Raw genomic sequence first — 25,304 nt, forward strand, 5'->3', positions numbered from 1 at the left:
GTTACAGGGACATCTGGCAGGTGCATAAAGATGCTTTATGTCCTTCCCATAGTATTCCTATTGTTGGAGGCCAAACCATGGGCTGTCAAGAGTGGTGGATTTAAATCACCCCCTGACCTCTTAGTACAGTGTGGGGATAAATATAAAATGTTATCTCAGAGATAGGACCCAAGTCTAAACTCAAAATTCATTTATATTTCATATACATCTTATACATATTCCCTGAAGGTAATTTTATACAAAATATTTGTAATATTTTTGTGCATTTAATTAAGTTTGTGTACATTGATTCATCAGAAAATAAATGGGTCACTACCTCAGACACTCATGTGGACAAATTTGGATTTGGGAGCATTTTGGATTTCAGAATTCTGTATAAGGGACGCTCAATCTCGACTACATTGCCACAATATTGCTTATGTTATATTTTGTCAGCATTGAATGTTTGCCAATTTTTGTTGTAAACGGCCTGAGTCCCTTTGGGGAGAGGGGGGTGGGGTAAAAATAAAGTTATTATTATTATTATTATTATTATTATTATTATTATTATTATTATTATTATTATGAATGCCAGTCAAAAGATGCCTGTTTTGATAGTTGTGTTTAGATTCTGCAATACAAATTTACCAAAGAGATCATGAAATGTAAATCAACCAAACTAAACAAGTTTGATTACAATTATGGTGCCTTTAGCCTATATGGAGTTCCCACTTATTTCCCTAACAGGGTAAGGTGGTATACTGGGATGAGTGCTTTATTTCTGTCAAATAATCAGCAGCCACGGAAGATTATTTCCCTCCTGCATATGAGTGTAAAGGTGAGCTCTCCCCCTCCCACCCTATCAGGGTCTCAAATCCTCAGTGCAAAAGCAATGTTTTCCCCTTTTGTTAAGCAAAGCACACACATATGCAGCAAAGACAGAAGGCCAGGATTATTGATCCGGAAGGGAAAAACAAACATCAGTGATTCTGCTTTTTAAAAGCTCATGCAACATGGCAACAACAATTGTATCTTGCATAAAGACTGTTTGTATAGTTTGTGCAAAAAAAAAACTGGACTTAAAAATAAAATTCGTTGTTCAGGAATGCACCCAAAAACTCTTGCTATCTCATCCAATAGGAAGGAAAAAATGAGCACTTTGCATACAACAGTGAGAGAAGTTAGGCTGTGCATCTTTGCTTCTTCAAATTGTCAGTTCTCAGCTCAGTCATTTTGCATTGCTTCAGTCCAACCCAAAACCCACAGGGCTTCTGTGTTCATAGAGAATGGCCCATGTCGGCATTGCTGGCAATCTGCTGAGTTGGCTGGGGTGTGGTCTTTCTGCCCTGCATTTAGCAAATTAGATAGCCATTGCATGGTCAATTGAATGCAAATGAACAATAAATCTATAGAACTATGAAAGCTTCCCTGAGACTATCCTTGGGGAAGACTGCTTTTCTTTCCTCTGGCATAGAGATGTACTGAGGACTCATCAATCATAAGTGCTGGCTGAGATTTCCAACATGAATAGGGTGGTCTACTCTAGGGTTTGAATGAGTCTGAAATTTGCGGAAGGTATCCAGAGCACTAGATAAACACAGTAAACAAGATTCAAAATCATGAACAGACTGAAACACAGCTTCGTTGTAATGGAAATCCCCAACAGCCCCTGCTCAACTTGCAATACTTTTGCCTTCTTTTCAGAGATCCATACTGAACCTAACACTCCAAATATTTCTATAGCACAACATAATGTTTACACAACACTATTTCGAGACAGCAGTTGCCACCTGAGACATCAGCTCTGTGGTGTTATGAAAGGGCAGGACATTATTTTTGAGATAGTTGCTATGCATTTTTATTGTCAGATACAGTTAGAAGGAGAGTCAGTGTGGTGTAGTTGTTTGAATGTTGGATCAGGACACTGGGAGAACAGAGTGCAAACCTTCTGCTGAAGGTCTGAAGTCATGGGGTTTTCTACTTTATGTGCCAGAACAATAGATCTTATTTGGAAGATCTTTCTCATAGTACAAGTTGTCTAAGAATAGATTAGGCTGCTTTGGAAGCTGACTATCCTTTTTTAAAGGTCTTAACGTAGAGACTTAAAAACCGTCTATCAGGGGTAAACTCTTTTAAATTGTTTAATTGTTTGATCTCCTTGAATTATTTCACATGGTTTGATATTGTTCTGTTGGTTGTATACCACCCTCCAATCTTTTTGCTATAGGGTATGTTCTGAATTTTGAATAAATAAACATAGAACTAGTATGGCATAGCGGTTTGAGTGCTGAACTAAGATTTGAAAGATGAACTCGGAACAGTAATTCTTCCCTAGTATGACATACTTTTAGAAATATTGTGAAGATGGGATGGAGAAGAATGTCATAGCCAGCATCCTGTTAGTGATATACAAAAACACAATTCTAATGCATGCCAGTGTATATTGAATCAGTGTGGTGCAGAGGTGCGACCGTTGGGCTATGACTGTGGAGACCAGGGTTCAGGTTCCTGCTCACTCATTAAAACCCACTGGATGATCTTGGGCACATCATACCCTCCTAGTCTTAGAGAAATGCAAACCAATCTTGGCAAGAAAATCCTGTGATAAGAGTCATCATAGTTCAGGCAGATTTGAAGACACACAACAATTACCATGTATGGAGTTGTGCGTTTTTGGTAATTGTGCATCTTGGTATTCTTTTGCTCTCTTCAGAATGACTGATCACTTCACCCAACTTATCCTGCTACAATAGCACCTCTTCTGTGACCATTCAGTGGCTTGTAGAGAGCAAAGCCAATGTAGAGAGCAAAGCCAATCCACTGGAGCCCAATGGATGTCATCAGTTTGCACCTGGCTATGGGGACATAATCAGAAACTTCTCCAAACTGCTTGTCTTCCATTAGCCACTGAATAGCTATGGAAATAGGAGACTTATCACTAAGAAAATATGAGTCCTGGGGGTGAGAGATGAGCTGCAGCATAGTTCTGCCTGGGAACATTGATGTTATGGCCTGTGATATAGGATCTCATCCAGCTAAGCTACACTGACCTTGCCGATAGAAAGACAAGAAACAAGTGTAACTAATATCATAAAATAATATGAATTATAATGCAATAACAAAATTGTAATACAGAAAATGTTTCCTTCTGGCATATCATATGTATGTACCAAGTAATGGCTGATTGTACTGCAATGTACTAATTTTGTTTAATGAAAATCTTTTTATGCAGGTTTGTGTACAGTACGACCTCAATATCCATGGGGGATATATTCCCAGACTAACTTCAGTTAGCAAAAACCACAGAAAATTATGAACCCTATGCTTCTGCCAGAGGATTCATTTGCTTTTCAATAGCAGTGATTTAAAAACATTGAGGATGTTTCATCTTTTGGTTAGCGAATTATGCATGATTTGTTATATCTGTCCTATAATTTGTAATGAATGATTCTAAATGAACTTCAGCAGCTGCATTATTCAGGCATATGTGTTTAAATGCACAAGCAATATATCTCTTCCTTCCTTCTATTGCTAGAAATGTGGTTTTTGCACACCAAAATACATGCTTTCTGTGCAGAAAACCCTGAGAGAATTTAAGCAGGGAGACAATTGTGCTTCAATACAAGAAGAAGAAAAAAATGTTAGGTTTCTTCTGCACCTGGGAGAAAGTGATAGTGACTTTTTGTTCATGCATGTGAAGAAAAATAATTGAGGATTTAAATTCCTAAGAGATGGCACTCTTGTTACCTGAAAAATGATACTTAACAGGTAATATCATTACTCCTGACAGATTCCTTCCAATCTGCATGGAACAAGACAGGTATAATTAATGTTAACTCTCATTGATCTCACGAGACAAAAGTCACATAATGAATATGATGTCCAAAGAGATATGTAGGCATCAGTATTCGAGGCCTCTCCTCAGATATGCCTGACTGAGGACTGAAATCTGGGTGGGTTTTCATTCATGTCCCACCATTGAAGTCAATGCACTGAGTTGGGACAAGGTGGCTTCTCATTGGGACCATCCAACTGTAGAATGATCTCTCCTAGGAACTCACACTGGCACCTACACTCTTTCCATTTGAGTGCCAAGTGAAAACATGGATTTTGTTCACCAAAGATTCTTGGCCTCATTCCAGGCACTGTAGCACATAGTTTTTTTAAAAAAATTATAAATCTTTCAAATCTGTTTTAGCTTATTTACATCTTTTGTATTGTTTGAAACAGTTTAATTTCTTTTAGTATTGTTTGTAGGCCACTTTAAGTGTGTGCCCACATTGTATATTTAGTGCAGTTCGACACTACTTTAATTGCCATGGCTCAATACTATGGAATCATAAGAGTTGAAGTTTTTCTGACAGAGGGCTGATGCCTCACCAAAGTACAAATTCCAGGAGTTCATAGTATTGAGCCATGGCAGCTAAAGTGGTATCAAACTGCATTAATTCTATAGTGTGTAGATATACTCCAATTTCTTTCAAGTGGTAACTCGTCATATCTTTGCATGGGAAAAACCTTAACCTTATAAGATTGCTTGACGACTAGTAATTACTCCTTTTCTGCATAGGAACACACATTACCAAAGATGAAACTATTGATGCAACTAGGAAATTGTTCTTGTCTATGTCAGATCTGCCTTTGTAATATATGTGTGTGCCTCAAAGAGGGAAAATGAAAAGGGCAACGTTCCTATGCACTTTGATCATAAATGTAGCCTTAACAAGTAAGGACTAAATTACACTTATCCTGCCTGGGCTATTCTCAAGCATTTGTTAGATTTTGGCATATGGCAACAGCCTCCGGATGGCTGCTGTGGCATGAGAGGAGCTGTTGACCCTCACAACCTCTGCTAATTGGCCATTTGCAGCAGTGTTTCGGATTTGGATAAAAAGCCATCCAAAGCTTCCTCATTAAAACAGAAAGCCATTCAAGCACCAGACGTTCCAAACATCTAAACACAGCTCACACGGAGGGCCCTTGATGATGAAAAGGAAAGGAACCTCCAATGAGGAGGGAGCTGCGGCTTGTGTGATTGTCTATGGGAAGCGTTGGGGAGAATACCTTTTGGAGAGATGCATGTGGCAGATGCCTTTAAGCTGATCCGACTGAACTGATCAAAGAGCTCTGACACCAAGAGAAGTAGTTGAAGGGGACAATGTAAAAACTAAAGCTATGTGGAAAACCAAAGGAAGTTGATTAGTTACAATGCAATACAAACTTTACGGTCTTGGTTCTTGTCTTACATGGAACAGAGGGATAAAATGGGCTTCTCCCTGGAGCATAAAGGCCAGTATCAATAGCCATCCCATAGCAGTAAACTGAGGAACCTACTGTATACACTCGTGTATAAGCCAGACTCATGTATAAATTGAGAGGATTGGGGGCCAAAATTATCGATTTTGATATGACTCATGGATACGTTGAGGGTCATTTCACATAAAAGTGGAAAACCGTCTCAGAAGGTGAGCTGATCTTGGCCATCACTACCATTTCCCCACCAAGGCATTCAAAAGGGCCTTTCCCCTTTCTATTCTGAGAAAATGATTGTTCTTTTTAAATAAAAGTAGTAGCATTAACTTTAAAAAAACCAAAAAAACCAAAAACAAAACCACACACACCCTTGTCTGAATGTTGGCAAAAGGCAAGAGTCTGGTCCATCCCAGGAGAAGCACCAATCCTCTCTTTGTGCTCCTATGATGAAAATCACTAAGGAGCCACTGCCTATATCTTCAAAAAGATCAGAAGCAATGTTGTGGCAGAGAGAACAGAGGTTTTTTTTTTTTTGGGTCTCCCCAAATTGGACTAAGATCTCATTTTTCACCATGCTACTCAGAGAAGGTAATGGTTCCTTTTAATGAGAGTTAAGGTTCCTATACTGGCCTGTGGATACATTGACCCAAGTTTTTCAACTAAAACATATAGATTACACAAGTGTATACAGCATGGGACAGGTGCAATATCCCACCATAATTCTGGTCTGCAAAATCATATTTTCAAATGTCTATACAGGGTGTTTGAAAAAGAACTCCCTAGTTTTAATGTATTTATACTTAAAACTAGGGAGTTCTTTTTCAAACACGCTGTATTATTATTGCTGCTACTATTGGTGTGGTGTAAGGCTTTCAATGTTGGGCTAGGACTTCAGAGGATTAGCATTTGAATCAGCACTTAACCTTAGAAACTCAAAGGAAAACATTTTCTCAGTTTTTTTATTATGGCAGTAGCAAGGCCAATCTGAATAAAACTTGTCAAGAAAGCCCTGTGAAAGTATTGCCATAAGTCTATCTTGTTTGCAATTGAGTTTTCTATCATTTTGGATGATTTTAGGCAAATTTTCAAATATAAACATTTTCAGAAACTATGAGGGAGGGACTGCAAACATGGTAACTTGGAGCTTTATGTGACCTATTGGCTGCACCTTCCCTCCTATTTTAAGCACTCCTGGGCAGATTCATGGAGGAGATGCCAGTCAATGCCCCCTTGACAATACCATCACTTTCAGAGGCTCACTTCACAAACATACAAGAAAGGGCTGTTTTGCACCCAACTGTGGAATTCTCCCCTCAAAGGTGTGACAAGCTCCCATCTTGTTGCTTTTAAATAAGGCATGAAGACACGTATCTTCACACAGACCTCTTAGTCTGTTTCCACATCTTCCTCACTATTGTGGTTATTTTTATGACTGTAACTGAGAAAGGTGGGAAAAAATGAAGTAAGTAAACAAATTAATTAACTAAGAAACATTTACTTTAAGAAAATTTGTTCTGAAATAGAGCATTTGGTATTCTCTACAAATAATATTAACAATTAGTGTTTCTTTTGCACTGAGTTCGAGAACGAACAGAGTTTGAAAACCCATAGGACCTTGACCAGTGTAGTGCTACCGTGACATTTTAATCTGGTTTGATTTTCACTTAGTTTAAAGTTAGGATATGAATGAAATGAAATGGGGTGAAATAAAATGAATGACTGTTACATATAACCTTTAGTATCTGCGGCAGTTTGCTAGGGCCCATCAGCTGGAGGGCACCATTGGTGTTTCCCCCTAGCTTCATATCTTCCTTTCCCTTAATAACTCACAATCTTAGATTGAACTGACATATCGATTTTTCCTCAGTGGAGGGTAGCTTTCTGCAGCCACTTTAAATAAAATTAATTTGTACAAAATTAGCTTCTTCATCCACTGGGATTCAGGGCCCCAAACCAAATTGACAATTTTGATTGTGATGCTTGTTATACTGAAATTGCCACCATATCCCAATTCTTATAGATTTGAACCCCAATGCACAGGGATATCTCTATCGAAGAGGGCTACAGCATCTGTATTCTCCTATTTTGCTCATCTTGAATTGAGATGATGAACATATGTATGGAAAGTCATAATTGAAATGTTCTCTGTTATATGTGTGAATGGCATGCTAGGTATAGACAGAATATTCTGCAAATAAATAAAATAGAGAACAATGCCAAAAGGTGGAATTGCTTGGCCATGGTAAGAATGAGGAATGTGTAGAAAAACTGCTTAAAAAGCAAAGTTATTAAAAGCAAAGATAATTCATGAGACAATTATAGCCAAAAGCCCCCTGCTTCAAGGTGACAGCAAGCTCACAACAAGTAAAACCTAATGCTGATGACCCCATGTCCTTCCCTCCCCTGAAAATACTTTTGACTATTATGCTTTGTGTGGCTCTATTTGCATTTTTCATTTGCTTCCCATCAGGATTCCTGTAGAGATCAATAAATACATTACATGTCAGGAGGAAAAGTACTGAATTCGAGCTTGAGAGAATTTTTCCCAGCATTCAGAAAAGCAAAACTAAGAAATGAACAGATATACAGGTATAAAAAGCTTGTAAGAAAGTAGCATTGTGGTGGATTTAAAAAATCAGACTACAGTTATGTTTGAATTGTTCAGGAAACAGGATTTGACAAGGATGAAGGAACTGAAGGAGATAACCAATTCTCCTTACAAAGGAAATGCAAGTTCGTAGCTTCTGGTGATTGCAGCTTTTTTTTCTCCTGGGTAGTTCTCACAGATAACACAGAAGATCCCAGGGAAGCAAAAGGCTCAGCCCATAGAATGTGCAAGCAAAATAAGTGCCAAAAGTGGAGTTGAGAAAAACGTAAACCTGCATAAAATCTGGACATATGAAGAGGGGAGGCCAGTTAATCTACAGCGTTGATGATGGTGAGCCCTGCCTCCCACCGTGGCTCTTCCTGAATGGGAACTCTCCAAGTGCTGAGCTTATGTTAGGAGAAGCTTCAGCACTGGGAGAGCTTCTATTTAACTCAGATCAGATGCATGAGGAGTGATGGTAGATCAACAATTGATTCACTATCCCCATATTGCCAGTTCTTTAGATGCCTTTGTTAACACCTTTGGAAATTATTACATGTTAAGATAAAATATTTTGTCACAATCCAGGCTGCAGAGCACCAATAACCATACACCGAGGCCAGATTCTATCTAATATCTTTATTGAAGGAATATATAAAGTTAATAAAAGCAAGTGTATGAAATAGTCCAGAAATAGACCTTTCAGGAAAGGTCAAAATTAGTCCAAAGAAACAATGTCCAATATGAAATATTAAGGTCCAAAGTTGTAATCCAATAACCGAAACACTCACTTTGCCAAGCAAAGTGAAGGGAGACGACAAGGTCCTTTAGTCCATGAACTAGAGCGAGGCTAAGAAGTAACTTGATTCTTGGGAAAACAAGGCTTGATTCAAGGCAACAAGAAAACGAGGAACAAGAACAAGATCCGTGGTAATTTACTTGGCAAGGTCCGGGAAACAAGGCAAGGCTGAGTCCTGGAAGGCAAGGCAAGATCCGTGGAGCAAACAAGGCTGGAAACGAAGGCTTGGAATCAGGAACAAAGGCTTGGAAGCGGGAGTAGCTGTCCACACACACTACTCCAGTAGCTGACGAATTGACTCCGCAAGATCCCTTCGTGGGCAAAACACCTAAATAGGGTCTAGTTTTCCCGCCAAAGAGCAGTTCTCTGGAGAACCAGAAACGAAAGCTATTCTCTGAGTCCAGATGCATGACTCCTTAAAGTTTCCCATGGAAAGCAGGCTTAATCAGCTGAATGCTTAGCAGCTATCCTAGCACTCCTGCGAGACGCCTGTTGAACTCCCCTCTGTTGTTTACAAAAATCATGGCGAGAAAACGGGGGAGATTTTGGCTCGGGGCTTGTTTGACAGACTTCTGGAAGACAAACCTCTTGCAGGTGCAAGGTCTCCAAATCTGGCTGGGAAAGTTCCAATTCTGGCTGAAACGGTGAAAAACTCAAGTTTTCCTCTTCATCTGGCACAACAGTGCCAGGAACGGGACTACATGGCCCATGGGTCATCACATATTTGTACCTCTCAGCATAGTGGTGGAGATAGTAAAAAGTCTGCTGTCCAACTGTTAAGAGTAACTTCAAGGTCTCTGCTGCTCTTCATTGTTATGGTACTTTTTCATTAAATCAGTGTTCAATTAGAGGTCCTTTCACACCACAATATCTTCCCACTTCTACTCCCATGGTTGCATTATATGAAATCCTGGAACCTGTAATCTGAAGAGGCACTAGAGCTCTCTAGCTACCAAATAGAAAGCTGTCCTTGGTACAAAAAGCACACATAGCTACCCAAAAGCTGTATTACCCTAGGCAAGGAAACAGGAAAATACAAGTAGAAAGTGACTGTGTTGTCGAAGGCTTTCATGGCTGGAATCATAGGGTTGTTGTGTGTTTTCTGGGCTGTATGGCCATGTTCCAGAAGTATTATCTCCTGACATTTCGCCCACATCTATGGCAGACATCCTCAGAGGTTGTGAGAAAGTTACTGCTAATCAGAATAAAAATTTCTAGGGTGAACAAACCAGTAGTCTGACTCAGTATGGGATAGCTATGTTTGTTTCCTGCATGACTGCAAGAGTGTGAAAAAGAAAGGTGATAACCTAAAATCCCTTTTAAAAACCTGAGGATTCTCAGTTTTATAGAAGGAGCTCCTTCCTGGAAACTTTTAAACAGAGGCTAGATGGCCATCTGTTGAGGGTGATTTGATTGTTCTTTACTTGCATGCCCGGGGGTTGGACTAGATGGCCCATGTGGTCTCTTCCAATGTTATTATTCTATTCTTCTATCTTAAGCACATGCATCTCTCTTGCATGTTCAGCAAGTGATTGGGATTTTCTTTGAATGTAGAGGAGTCTGGGTTAGGGATGTAAAAATGCATTTTCATCAAGGACAAGAAAAAAAATGTTTAACCCACCAATATTTTTGTGCAGATGAAGCTTTTGCATAAATACATTTTTCCTACACTTCCTTTGCAAACATGAAAAATTATCAAAAATATCTTGTCAGTTAACTCGGCAGAGGAAAAACATTTTGAACTCTCTCATAAGGTTGTAGTTGTTTTAAAGCCTACAGATGTATTGTCATGGCTTGTCCAATTTCTCCAGAGTTTCTGTTTACATTGTTGTGACCTTCATCTAGATATATTGGAAGATCATGGGAGGAAAGAACTACTATGGATAGGAGGACTGTTGCAAATACACAAGGAAGACATTAAAAGGCTATGTGCATGTGGCAGTACATGAAAGAAGAGGTCAGATCCTTTGTAGACTGCCTGGCTATGAAATGAATGACTACATTTTAGCCCTGTTCCAATGTGCACAAATTATGGAGGAAAACAATATTGATGATATCCAAAAGTCAGTTGAATAGAAAAAAACCGTGTTTCTAGAGTGCTAGGAAACCTGGACAAAGAAAATCTGAGTTTGATTAAGGAAGTCCAGGTTGCAAAAATTGTGGTCTATCTATATTTTGCAGCCACTGAAGGGGCGGATGCTGCTCTGCAACAGTCTATCGCTTTCTAAAAATGCTACTTCCATTTGCTAATCTGCATGAAACATTTCACTCTGCCCAAAACACTGGGAGACAAGGAGAATGTAAGGCGTGTTAATAGAATTTTGAAGGCACTGAGTTATACCTTGTTCCATGTATCATTTTGGTGGCTGTGCTCTGCTTTTGTAAGGCTCACAATGACACCAAGAAGACAAAACGGGAAATACATTTCAATAGAAAAATCTCCTTTGTTTATCATAGTGCCTTAAGGGGTGAAAATGCCTCAGTACTGGTAGGAAATGCAAAACAGAGACCTGTGGGTCAGGTATACTTCACATCTTAGAATCGCAACATTTTCCTTCAAAGAGCGTCTCCTGACACAGTGCTTTCAGGTCAGGTAAGAATGGCAACCAATGTCAGTCAAGATTCTGTAGGCCTTCGAATCCCAAATATTTTATCTCTGCCCTCGTGCTTTTTCCTGAATTCATAGCATGAAAGAAATAGTAATTTTTATTGCTATCTGAAGAAGAGCTTATACAATATTCTAAAACAGATTTTTCATTTGACTAATTTAACTTATTTAAATAGTAGGCAGTGTACTTGTTGTATTTTCTCTCGACTGCATCATTGTCACATAGTGATTTCATTTACAACTACAGTAGAGTCTCACTTATCCAAGCTAAACAGGCCGGCAGAAGCTTGGATAAGCGAATAACTTGGATAATAAGGAGGGATTAAGGAAAAGCCTATTAAACATCAAATTAGGTTATGATTTCACAAATTAAGCACCAAAACATCATGTTACACAACAAATTTGACAGAAAAAGTAGTTCAATACGCAGTAATGTTATGTTGTAATTACTGTATTTACGAATTTAGCACCAAAATAACACAATATATTGAAAACATTGACTACAAAAATGGCTTGGATTATCCAGAGGCTTGGATAAGCGAGGCTTGGATTAGTGAGACTCTACTGTATATTGCATTTTCCCCACTTAAAACACTTCTTCCAGTTCTAGTGAACTGATACCTAAAAACACAAATAGGGCAGTTTGAAAATCCCAGCTTCAATCCCATATTCATGGAGAGCTGGGTGTACACTCTCTTGAACTCAAAGGGACGTATTGTTGAATAGCTATGTATAAAATTACATTGTGACTTCCTAATAGCACCCTTTTTATATAAAAAACTAGTCTTTTTGGATAAGCAGTAGGGGCCGGGCTGTGGCGCAGGCTGGTTAGTAGCCAGCTGCAATAAATCACTCTGACCAAGAGGTCATAAGTTCGATGCCAGCCCGTGGGGAAGTGAGCACTTGACCATTAAAATAAAAAATAGCCCTGCTCGTTGTTGACCTAAGCAACCCATGGGGAGGCTAATTTAACTAATTTACGACACCATAAAAATTATCCAGCTGCCGTTTGGAATGAGGAAGTCAGCGTCACAGTGGATGATGAAGCAGCTGCTCCCCCTGTGGCCGGAATCGAGCATACCCTCAGGAAGCTGGAAGCTGGAGAAGGTTTAAATTGCTTCTGTGTCTGTGTCTGTCTCTATGTTCATATGGCATTGAATGTTTGCCTTGTATGTGTACATTTTGATCCACCCTGAGTCTCCTTCGGGATGAGAAGGGTGGAATATAAATACTGTAAATAAATAATAAATAAGCATGCCATGTAGGGACTAAGGGCTTCGTCGCACTAGAGTTTGGATCCAGTTTAAATCCACTTTAGGGAAGGCCTCTAAACAGCTCAGCCAGACAGATCCTGGGCCTCACCAAACTACAAACCCCAGAATTCTGCAGGAGGCAGAAACCGGATTTCAAGTGGATATATGCTCAATAATAAGCATACAGAATAGTTAAAAGCATCCTCGTCACAGAATGCCATAAGGTAAAGATGTAAATCATGACCTTGTATGTCCTTGCTAAAGGAGAAAGTGCCCCTAAGGTCAAATCTCTTTGCGATGGCAAAGTTTCTTTTGTCTGCCTTGGAAAAGACAAAAAGCTTTTTATTTATTCATTTTATTTACAGTATTTATATTCCACCCTTCTCACCCCAAAGGAGACTCAGGGCGGATCACATTACACACATATAAGGCAAACATTCAATGCCATAACATAGAACAGAGACAGAGACGATGCAGGCACGGGCTGGCCTCGAACTCATGAACTCTTGGTCAGAGTGATATGTTGCAGCTGGCTGCTATCCAGCCTGCGCCACAGCCCGGCCTTTTAGTTCCAAGATCAATGTTTATACATTGTTGTTAACAGTACATCATAACTATGATAAATTTCAAACATCAAGAGCTTAAGCACATCTCTAGACTATCCAGTCTTTCCACTGAACTATTCCTGGACATGGATTCCTCCTTATCCCCAAAATTCAGACCCTTCCTTGCACATGCAGTTATTTGCATTCAGAGCCTGATTTGTTTATAAATAAGTATAGCTTGCGGTGAATGCGTGCTAGGGAAAAGATTAATTGCTTGACATTTCACATGTTTTAGAGAGTTAATGTGTCTTAAACGGCACAGTTGTCCCTTTCCATAATTATAAATTGCAGCTCTGACCATCAATTCTGCAGGGAAAAAAGCCCAATTCTTTTTGTTTTTCTTTTGCTTCACTGAATAGCCAGACAGCTCTTCTTTTCTCTACATCTATAATTCAACACAGTATCACTTTTGCCTGTATTCAAAGGGGTGGGGGTGGGGGTGGATAAGACAGAGCATCCGCATATTTCATATCTTAATTCAGAGCTCTTTTCAAAAATAAAATAAACACCTTGCATCTATAGAAGAAGGAATAGTTGTGTTTGGGTATAATAAGTGTCAAGCCCCACCGCTACTCTACAGTATATTACTAAAAGAACCAATTACATGCCATTGACTTCTTTCATGCTACAGCTTACCTTGATCAGAAACTGATGACTTGCTGACTGCAGACAGGAAGGGATGGGGGGAGCGGGGAGCAAAACAATTCTTTTAAAAATAATCACCATTGATTTCTTCTGTAATAACCACCCATTTATTGCTTGACTTGATTTCTCAGGCCTTATTCTCTCTCTCTCTCTCTCTCTCTCTCTCTCTCTCTCTCTCTCTCTCTCTCTCTCTCTCTCTCTATATATATATATATATATATATATATATATATATATATATATATATATATATATATTCTAGTTATAACTTTCTGTGATGTGGACTTGCTCCCCCCAACCCATGATTTCCTGATGACCTTGGAGTAGCACAGAGTTAATGATAGAGTACAATCCAGAAATTAGCCAGTTGCCCAAGGCAAGGAGCAATTCCTTCCAGGTGAGTAGCTTGTCAAACCCATTTGGCACACAGGTACACATAAGGGAGCAAGCTGGTATTTGTGAATGTATGCACCACTCTTTGCTTTCTGAATGCTGTCCCAGGGTGACCTTATCAAATCCCATGTTTTCTCTGTTCCACCTACACTCTCCTGACACCCAGCTCTATCTTCTCCCCCATGAATTTTGGCTTTGACTCTGCATTTCTTATTGCCATTTTGATATCTTCAGCTACAGGTCTCACCATCATCTCCAACTATACATCTAAGCCAGAGCTTAGAACATGTGTTGTTGTGTGTGTTCTAGTCTTGTATGGTGACTTAAGGATGACCCTATCTCAGAGTTTTCTTGGCCAGATATGATCGGAGCAGGTTTGTCACTACCTTCCTCTAAGACTAAGAGTGTGTGACTTGTGCAAAGTCAAGTGGTCTTCTTTGGAGGGATGAGTGGACATAATAGAGGGAGGTTGTGGGAAGTGATGACCTATGTACAGAGGGCCAATCCCAGATATTTTGCTGCCCACTATCTGCTACTTGAGCCAGTAGATCATGTCGACTGCTCTCTTCCCTTGCAGTACATCAGATGGAGCAGAGGGTACCCTCAGTAGAGGAGCAGCCTCACTTGGATTGAAGGCAACCTTGCTCCTGAAGCAAGGCACATCTCCCCTTTTGTAAATATCCTTTTCCAGTAAATGCTCTCCTTTCCTCATGTTTCCACATTTCACATTTATACCCCAGGGTTCATAATTTCTGAAATGCATATTTTATTGCTTGGCACTAACTGTCTTACACCATCAGGGATACATTACTGGAAGAGACTAGATTATCATTCTAGTAAGGCGTTTCAAGGAAAGGGGGATATAATGTATTGCTGCAGCTTAGCTACTGCTGGTTGCATAAACTCTTCATAAGACACCTCTACATGTTATGGGGAAAATGTTTTTGGGACTTTGGCTGGCCTTTTGGAGGTTTAGATTTTGGCTGCACCACAGAGGTGGTGGGACAAGGCAGCTCTTTCCCATTCTGGGTGCTGGAGAGAGCAGATGATACTTTGATGGGAGGGAGGGATACTGGGTACCCACCTCAATAAATCCTCCCTTATCCTTGCACCCTGGCATTATTGTTGTGTTTGGGCATGAGCCACAGTCCAACCACTAATGTTGCTGTGTCCCATGAGTTCCACCATCCTGGCAAACAGCTCTGTCTCCATGATGTTAGCAATGTGTTCTTGATCCCTGCAGGTGTCATCCCACTGCCTCTGCTTGAACTCATATTCCCTCTATCAGAGCTCAAATTCTCTCTGTCAGAAGATAATCTGCTTCTGCCTGAACTCATAAAATTCCTCTACCTCCTCAGATGCCCCGGCAGCTCTCTCATGTACCAGTATGTAAACTTCTGTTCCAGGAGGCAGTTGATGATATTTCCTGTTGTTGCTGCTGTCCTTTCTCCCTTTTTTTGGTGTTTAGCTAGTCTGATGGCTGGTGAAAGTGTGGTTTTGCAGTTGGCCATTACGTAGCTGGAATAGTCACCATTGCTAGAGAACATGTTGACCAGCTCCTGGTGGCAGTGCCCATTCCACTGCATAGATTCAGACATAAAACTTCTTTGTATATAGATTTGTTTTTATTCCTACGTTCCTTCATTGTCCCTTTACCCTCATCTGTTCAGCCAGCCTCTCAACATATATATGCTTTCTTCTAGCATTTGTCTTCTGGTTTTCTTTTATTACAGTTAGCTTTATTAAGTGGCAATACATCATTATATGTCTCTGCCTTCTCTCCCCATTGTGCTTCCTTCTTTTGCAAGCTGTCATTAATTCTGTTTAAGTTTTGTCTGCCCATTATGGACATGTTTCCTTCCAGCCTCACATATGATCCAGGATGAATGGTGTATATACGATTATGCTCCCTTCCCCAAAGACAGAAGTAGATGGCTAATGGCAAAAAGTTTGGTCTTTGAGTATTTAGTAGTTCCAATTTCAGTACAGGGGACTCAGTCTGTATAATAACAACTAATATGCTAACAATTGAAATAATTAATAATTTGTTGCCATTTCATGACACCCCCAAATCAGAGGTCTGAGCAGCTACCACACTCTGGGGGTAGGACCACTCCTGATTAGATGGTGTGGAAAAAGAATTACAGTTGAATTATTGACAATACTGACTGATTGGACCAGACATAGGAAGAAAGGCATACACCAATTTTGTAATTGTACTATCAGATTGGAACAATTATGTCAACCACACTAATTCTCTTGGGTTTCTCTCTTCTTTTTTTAAAGACTCAGCCGTTTCTTATGGCCTTGTGTGTGTGTGTGTGTGTGTGTGTGTGTGTGTGTGTGTGTGTGTGTATATATATATATATAGCTTACTGTCTCCCCCTGCCCCCATATATACACTGAATATTAATTGATGCTAGGTGTCAGGCAGGCGCAAGATACAGGACTACTGCCACTAAACCTTCCCTTAAGGAATATTTTTCTTCACTATTGATAATGCCTTTCTATTACTATGAATGATCAGATTGAAACCCAGAAGGAAGAGTTCCCTCAGAGGAAATTGGTTTTTCCTTCTCCCTCATCTAATGCATCTGAAAGCTTAACAAACCCAGTGCTTTTTGTTATGACAACTTTGCCTTCTTTAAAGAAAACAGAAATGTCTTTTCCTCCTGCCTTTTCTTCCCACTTATTCCTTTTGCATATACCCTGATTTTTGTTCTAACATGGGACCCAAAGCAACTTGCTATAATGTAAATCAGAAGTTGAACTAAAATCTTATTTTACATAAGTTTTTTTTAAAAAAATGCACCAATTTCAAAAAGTGCATAGATTAAAACATTTTGAAGTACAATTAAAATACAAAATATAATTAAAACATAATCCTTCTATCCTTCTGCATATCTAGAAAGGAGGAAAAGCAGATGGAAGCCAAAAAAAAAAAGACACTGCTGGATGTAATTACTTGCTATTCAATTCTACTGAAGCCATACAATTTTCTACTGAATTATTAGACACAACAAAATCATATTTGGCTATAGGGAATGTAGTTAGATGCTTCTCTGAGTCCACCTACTCACTGTGAAGCATGGATTAGCCACGTGGGGCATCATTGGGGTTTACTGCTAAGTCAGAGGCTATGGCTCAACATAGCCTAGATCTACATGAAGATATTTACATTTTGCTGAAGATATGATAGATTGAGGCTTATGTAAGGAATTACATACTTTCTAAGCCTTGAAAAAATGTCAACCAAGCTTTAGGATAAATTTTGTGTGTGTAATAAGTGAAGATGGAACAGTGCAATGATAACGGCCTCGGATTATGATATTGGAATGCGTGGTTTTCAATTAATTGGTTTTAATATTTGAGATGTTTTAATGGTGGGTTTTAATGTATATGTTTATTTGCTGAATGTTATGTTTATGTGTCATTCAATTGTTGCCTATGTATATGTGAGCCCCATCAGCGTTGCCTCTGAAAAATCCTGCAAATCTCTTGGGAAGACAGGCGGACAAATGTCAGAATGCTGGAAGAAGCAAACACCACCAGTATTGAAATGATGCTCCTACGCCATCAGCTCCGCTGGACTGGCCATGTTGTCCGAATGCCCAATCACCATCTCCCAAAGCAGTTACTATGCTCCTAACTCAAGAACAGGAAATGTAATGTTAGTGGACAAGAAAAGAGATTTAAAGTTGGGCTCAAAGCCAACCTTAAAAACTGTAGCATAGACACCAAGAACTGGGAAGCCCTGGCCCTTGAGCACTCTAACTGGAGGTCAGCTGTGACCAGAAGTGCTGCAGAATTCGAAGAGGCACAAATGGAGGGTGAAAGGGAGAAACGTGCCAAGAGGAATGCATGTCAAGCCAACCCTGACCGGGACCGCCTTCCATCTGGAAACTGATGTCTTCACTGCTGAAGAACATGTGGGTCAAGAATGGCTCTTCACAGTCACCTACACATCCACCACCAAGACACTACACCTGGAGGACCATCATCCTTGAACTATGAGGGATTGCCTAATAACAACAGCAGCAGCAGCAGCAGCAGCAGCAGCAGCAACAACAACAACAACAACAACAACAACTTGTGAGTCGCTCTGAGTCCCCTTCGAGGTGAGAAGGGCAGGGTATAAATATGGCAAATAAATAAAATAAACAAACTACTACAGGACTTTTCATCCCTACCCAAAATTGAAAAGACCAGCTTTCTTGATTTTTTGATTGATTTTGAATTTTTCCTAGAAAAAACATTATTTGTATGAGAGCAAAATGTTGTGCACACACACACACACCCCAAAAAGCCCAAGAAAATGTTCAGAAAAATATCCACACATGTAAAAAAAAAAAAAGGTACATGAATCTTCTCATCAAGAAAAGAGAGAGCTTTTCAAATTTTTCATTTAGTAAGAATGAATTATTCCTTTCATCAAGAATGAAGATTTGCACCTTAATACAGATGTTGCTTTGTTTTCAACAATGCATTAGACTTTGTATTATAAAGAGTTTCCAAGGTTAATCATTCATATAGTGCTAACTAATTGAATGTAGATTTATTTTCCTATAATGGATAAAGACTTGCTGGAACAATCACCTTCTTTCTTTAATTGTATTACTTTAAATAGCACTATTAGCATATTTGGAATTGGTGCTTGAATTACCAACAAAAGGCTGTCGTTAGGAAGACAACTGTTTATTAAAGTTAACTAAATGCTTTGGAGAAAGATAAGAAAGGGTCTGCTACCTTTGGCTAAGAGAGGGGGGAAAGAGGGAGAAAATGAGAGGAGAGAGGGGGAGAATTAAATAAATAAATAAATAAATTAGACAAATATCTGTAGAGAAAAAGTGACAATTACTTATCTGTACCACTATTCTGTCCAAGTGACATGGTCACTACAGTCAATTTTTCCCTTTCTTTCTTGAATTCAATTGTTAGTCTACACCCATGATTCTCAGAGTGTGCTTTGCGGAGCCCATGGGGCTCCATGAAGGATACCGAGGAGCTCTGTGCTTCTGTGCTTCCTCTTCCTTCCTCCTCCGCCTCCCCTCCAAGCTTTCCCTCCTCTTTCCTGCCCCCTCTTCTCCTGCCTCCCTCACCCCAAAGCCTTTTCTCCTGCCTCCCTTGCCATCAAAAGCCTTTTCCCCCTTGGCCCCCTTGCTGGCCAGATCCTTTCCCCCTCGTCTTGCTTGTTCCAAAATCCTATTTCCCTCTCACCACTCGGGGTGCTTTGATTATGCTTGTTTCTGCCATCATCATCATCATCATCATCATCATCATCATCATCAAGTCTGGATGGCCATCCATTGGGGTGCTTTGATTGTGCTTTTCCTGCATGGCAGAGGGGAGTTGAATTCATGGACAACAATTTAAACATGAGCCAACAATGTCATTCAGCAGCTTAAAAACCAAAGGGATTTTGGCATGCATAAATAGGAGTATCCAGGGAAGTCATGCTACCCCTCTATTCTTCTTTGGTCAGACCACACCTGGAATGCTGTGTCCAATTCTGAGCACCACAATTTAAGGGAGATGTTGACAAGCTGGAATGTGTCCAAAGAATGGCAACTAAAATGATCAAGGATCTGTAGAACAAGCCCTATGAGGAGAGGATTAAAGAGCTGGGCATGTTTAGTGTTTAGAACAGAAGGCTGAGAGGAGACATGATGGCCATGTATAAATATGTGTGGAGAAGTAATAGAGAAGAGGAAGCAAGCTTGTTTTCTGCTGCCCTGGAGATTAGGACATGGAAGAACGGCTTCAAAATACAGGAAAGGAGATTCCACGTGAACTTTAGGAAGAATTTCCTAACTGTGAGAGCTGTTCAGCAGTGGACCTATCTCCCCCAGAGTGTGGCTGGATGGCCATCTGTCAGGGATGCGTTGGATGTGATTTTCCTGCTTCTTGGCAGGAGGTTGAACTGGATGTCCCACGAGATCTCTTCAACACTATGATTCTATTTTTCTATGGATGGCCCCTGCCATCCAGTTAATCCAGTTTCTGCTATCATTATTAATAGAAAGGCTGGGTAGCCATCTGTTGGGGGTGCTTTGATTATGCTTTTCCTGCATGGCAGAAGGATGTTTGACTTGATGGCCACAAGAGTTTTCCACTGAAATACTGTTTAGATCACGTTGGTTAAAATTATTCTTCATTTTAAATATTATATTGCACTATAAATGAAATATGTGCAGTGTGCATAGGAATTTGTTCATGTTTTTCTCCAATTAGTTCACACAAACACTCTCCATCCATCTGTCACTGGCCCGGTCAGTCTGTCAAAAAGTTTGCCCATGCCTGATATATATACAGTATATATAATATAATAAGATAAAAATTTCTTGGGGCTCCACGAGAAACTTTTGCTTCAAAAAGGGTTCTACAGCTGAAAAGGTTTGAGAATCCCTGGTCTACACCATAGTAAACCCATTGAATGAAAGCGGATAAGCAAACATGTATGTAAACTGTGTTGTTGAAGGCTTTCATGGCTGAAATCACTGTGTTGCTGTGAGTTTTTCAGGCTGTAAGGCTGTGTTCCAGAAGCATTCTCTCCTGATGTTTCACCCATCCTCAGAGGTTGAAGAATCTGTTGATCCCCAACCTCTGAGGATGCCTGTCATAAATATAGGCGAAACATCAGGAGAGATGTTTCCATACAGCCTGGATAATTCACAGCAACCCAATGTATGTAAACTCCTTGGATTCAATTAATCATTTCTGTCCAGAGCTGGAAATTTAGGGCTATCCTCATTCTCAACGAAGACAATGTATTTGCTTACATTTGGGAACCTTCTTGGATCTTCTGAATTTCCTAGACACTATTTCCTAGTGTCCACCCTCCCCCATACTGTCACTGTAACCAAAGGTTATGTCCTCATTACAAGTAGGATTGTAGTGTATAAGGTATTTGTGCAGCTGCCACGGGCATCAATTCATTTCTAATATATAGCAAGCAGCTCTATAATTTTCTTTCTTTAAGCATTTCAGCTGAATCTCTGTTATTCAAATATCAGCCAGCTGCCAGCATTGCTGGTTATAAAGAAACAAACTGGAGGAGGGGGGTTAAAGCCAACTAACCAGCTCCCCACAAGTCAAAAGAAAGAAAGTGGCAAAGGCAAAATTGCAGCCATTTAGCTTTGCATGAGCTGGAATTGTGTCAACCTGTTCAGAGTTGCATAATTACATGCCTTGTCTTTTGCTGGCATGAGATTTGGGTGCATTATGCTTTAGAGCCAACTCACATTCAGGAAGTTGTCGTCTATAATACCAGAGAGCAGAAGCCAAACAGGCAAGCTGTCTTGCTGCTTTATGCCACTTGCTAACAGAGAATGACCTTTTCCATTCCAAACAACAAAAATTTCTCCTCTCTTCCTTCTTTTACAAGATCAACCCAGGGTAAGGCTATGGTGAGGAGGAAGCAAAATTAGGGCCTGCCCCCCCCTAAATAAGAATTTGGCCCCCACCTTCTAGCACTGCAGTAATACAAATCTTCAGTTGGGCATTTCGAATGCAGGATCACCATAAGTTAACGACTTGAAGGCACATAACAACAAAACATTTGGCAGGAAAGTGGAGAAGTTCACAACCAGTCCATACCTTGCATTATTGCCTTTCTTGTCAGAATAACTGTTGAAGCCATTCTCCTTCCCCCCCCCCCCCCTTGGCTTTTTCTGTGATTGTCATCAATGGAGAGTGATGTTAAATTCATACACTATCATCAGAATATGATCTATATGGTGTTTCATTTTGTCCCATACATTTGCAATAATTAGACTTACAAAGACTGCTTTCTTCTGAGTAAGACAACCTCAATATATTTAAAAGGACATACAACGAAACATATTTTAACTCTAAAAAAGGAAATGAGCAGGAAAAGGAGGATACATGGTTTACAATATTTACATGGTGCATCTTACCCAGTCTACTTTTACAACCTCTCCGTTTTAATCCATGTTTTTATTAGTTCTTGTCATTTGTTTTTATTGGCTAATGTTTAAATTTTTATTATTGTGCATGTTTTTTGTCTATTGTTGTGTTTTATATTGCTATTGTTTTTATTCGGGCTTGGTCCCATGTAAGCCGCCCTAAGTCCCCTTTGGGGAGATAGAGGCGGGGTATAAAAATAAAGTTATTATTTTATTGTATGACACAGCAAACAAGATAGACATGCTGGATTTCATATCACAAAATCACAAGTCGAACACTTCCCAAGTGTCTAGGACTGTGTGATGTATTTTCGGATGATGCGTGCAGATCCCAGTAGGGTGGCCTTTTGCAGTTGGCAAATTGTAATTTTGTCAATGTCTATTGTTTCCAAATGCCAGCTGAGATTTTTTGGCACAGCACCCAATGTGCCGATCACCACCGGGACCACCGGCACTGGTTTCTGCCAGAGTCTTTGAAGTTCAGTCTTGAGGTCCTGATAGTGGCTGAGTTTTTCCTGTTGTTTTTCATCAATGCAACTGTCCCCTGGGATGGCGATATCAATGTTCCAAACCTTTTTCTTTTCCACAACTGTGATGTCTGGTGTGTTGTGTTCCAGAACTTTGTCAGTCTGGATTCGGAAGTCCCACAGTATCTTTGCGTGCTCATTTTCAAATATTTTTGCAGGTTTGTGATCCCACCAGTTATTATTATTATTATTATTATTATTATTATTATTATTATACTTGTACAAGCTAAGAAAGAATGGATTTCTTTCATTCAGTTTCATTCTTATTCTGTCAATTTAGTTTGCTCCACCTTTTGGTGCCCCCATCTTCAGACATAACTTGGGGAAGCCCTAAAACCTATTTGCTAAAAAGTGCCATTCTGCTAGTTTTCAGTTTGAGTCTCATGCTCCCTTTACAAGTTGCTGATAAGTTCCAGAGCAGATGGACACAGAATGAACCACGGCACCAAAGGCAATCTCATAACATGTGATCACACCAAGAATCTGCTTAGTGTTGTGTTTTAAACAATGAACATATGGGCTGGTGTGCATTTGAACACTGTAAGAAATGGGAAAAATAAAGTGAAAACCCAGGCCTATTAATTTAGAAATAAAAAGCAGAAGATTGCTAAAACCTTCTTCTTATTGCAGAAAAAAAAATATAAGAAGTGAACCCATAAATTTGGGAAGAAATGTTTATGGAGATTTGTTCATATGCATTTTTAGGGCTGTGAACATACAGAGCTATTGGACTTTTCATTTCCAAATGTAGAGTTTTCAAAATTATTATTATATTAGGGCCCTTTCATACAACACAATTACTTTACTGTGATTTTACATTCTATCTGCCATGGCCATATTATATGAAATCATGGTGTTCCTAGCTTAGTGAGGTACTAAAACTTTCTGCCTAAGAATTTTAAATACCTCCCCTTACATTACAAGTCCCAAAAACCTATAGATTATTGCCATGGTAGTTTAAATGAAATCAAAGTATTTTATATGTGAAGGGTGAAAAGGCCATTGCCACTGTTTAAACTTTTCACCTCTATTAAAATATGCTTTAATACATTTTATGTCTCTTATTTATTCTTAGCCATGTTTAATTCCTTTATAAATTTTGTAAAATAATTATTTTAATAGTATCCCTTTAGGTTAGTTTAAGCTGCCTAAAATCCCATTCTGAGAGAAAAGTGGGATATAAATCCAATAAATAAGTAAATATATAAATAAATGCTATGAAATTGCCCTTAGAGAAAAGAAATATAACAGCCCCCTCAAGATTGATTTATTTAGATCATTATTACACGCGGATCACATACATTCAAGGGTGTAATATAGACTCCAGCAGTGCATCAGGGGAAGCAGATTTAACTCCATGAAATCTCATGGTGACACACATTAGCATAATCTTAAAAATGCTGTTGATTACTTTACTCCACAACTTTTTTGTCTCCAGGCCATTTAGAGTTGCTAGGTTCTCACAAATCTCCCTTCACCTGCCATGCAAAAATAAAATATAATAAAAATTTGGCATCTTATTAGTCACAGTGTTGCAATGTTGATGGGGGACACTTCCTATTCCCATTTGCAATCATAGCATTAGTGCCATAACTAGAAAAGACTCTGAAAGCCGCACAGCAATCTGGAGTAACAGAGGCACTGCTGTTCAAGAATGAAACAAGGTGCCCACATCTGCCAGGAAGAATTGCATCATGTCCTCAAGAGAGTCCCTGTTCTGCTCCATGGACTGGCAGGAGATAATGAGATCTTGCATTGCTCCAAACAGTTGACTGGCTTTAAAGGTAGGTTTCAGGGCGTGAATGATGGGTCAAAACATAGCTATGACATTATAGATATGTGTTTGATGCACCATAGCAGCCTGAAGGTCTACAAGATCAGTATTCACTGCAAGAGGAAGGGGGAATCCCAGTCCTTTCAAGCCCAGAAAAAAAGCCAACCTGTCCTCAAATCCAAACATGGACATTCGGTTACTTCCAGTTTTATTCACAATTTTGGACCATGCTCAAGCCTTGCTCAAGCAGCAACAGGTGATGTGAGTGAAAATGTGTTCCTAAAGACCAGCAAGAGTCACCTAGCCCTGGGTTGCAATGCTGAACTGGGAATTCTAGCTCTGAATGAGCCACGGAACTTCCTAAATGATCTTGGTGGCCATGCTGCCTTTAGGAGCTGTAGCCTAAAAAAGCATTGTTTCAAGCTGTGTTCTTGTAATTGATTCTAATCATATGTCCTCAGCCCTAACTATACACATGCCATTGATAAACGTTTACAGCTAATTGTGATAACTGCAGAATAACCCAAATTGTAATCCCTGAGAAAAAGGACCTGATTTGGGTGAGCTCCCTGCTATATCATCCCCATCACAATGGCAAATCCTGCCCACTTTCTACTATAAATATGTATCTCCCTCTGTGTTTTTAGCCTTCCCTGCTATACTGCATAACTGTACACATCTTAGGGAGAGTTGCCTTATTTACTTAATCCTCTCCCTTTGATACTTCTTCTTTCTCTTTCTCTCCCCGCTGTTCTATTAACCCACTTGTGCATGCAGCTGAGTCTCAGCGTTTGACAACGCAATACAGTGTTTCGCGAATACAAAATTTGCTCTTAGCCCTATCATCAGGCAACGAGCCTTGCCAACTGTCTGCCTTATTCCTCTGTTGCCTCTTCCCCTTTCATGTTGTTCTTTTTTTTCCTTTCACCTTAAAGAAATCACTGTATATTTTGCCA

Source organism: Anolis carolinensis, chromosome 5, assembly GCF_035594765.1.
Source record: "Anolis carolinensis isolate JA03-04 chromosome 5, rAnoCar3.1.pri, whole genome shotgun sequence".
In the NCBI taxonomy this organism is placed as follows: Eukaryota; Metazoa; Chordata; class Lepidosauria; order Squamata; family Dactyloidae; genus Anolis; species Anolis carolinensis.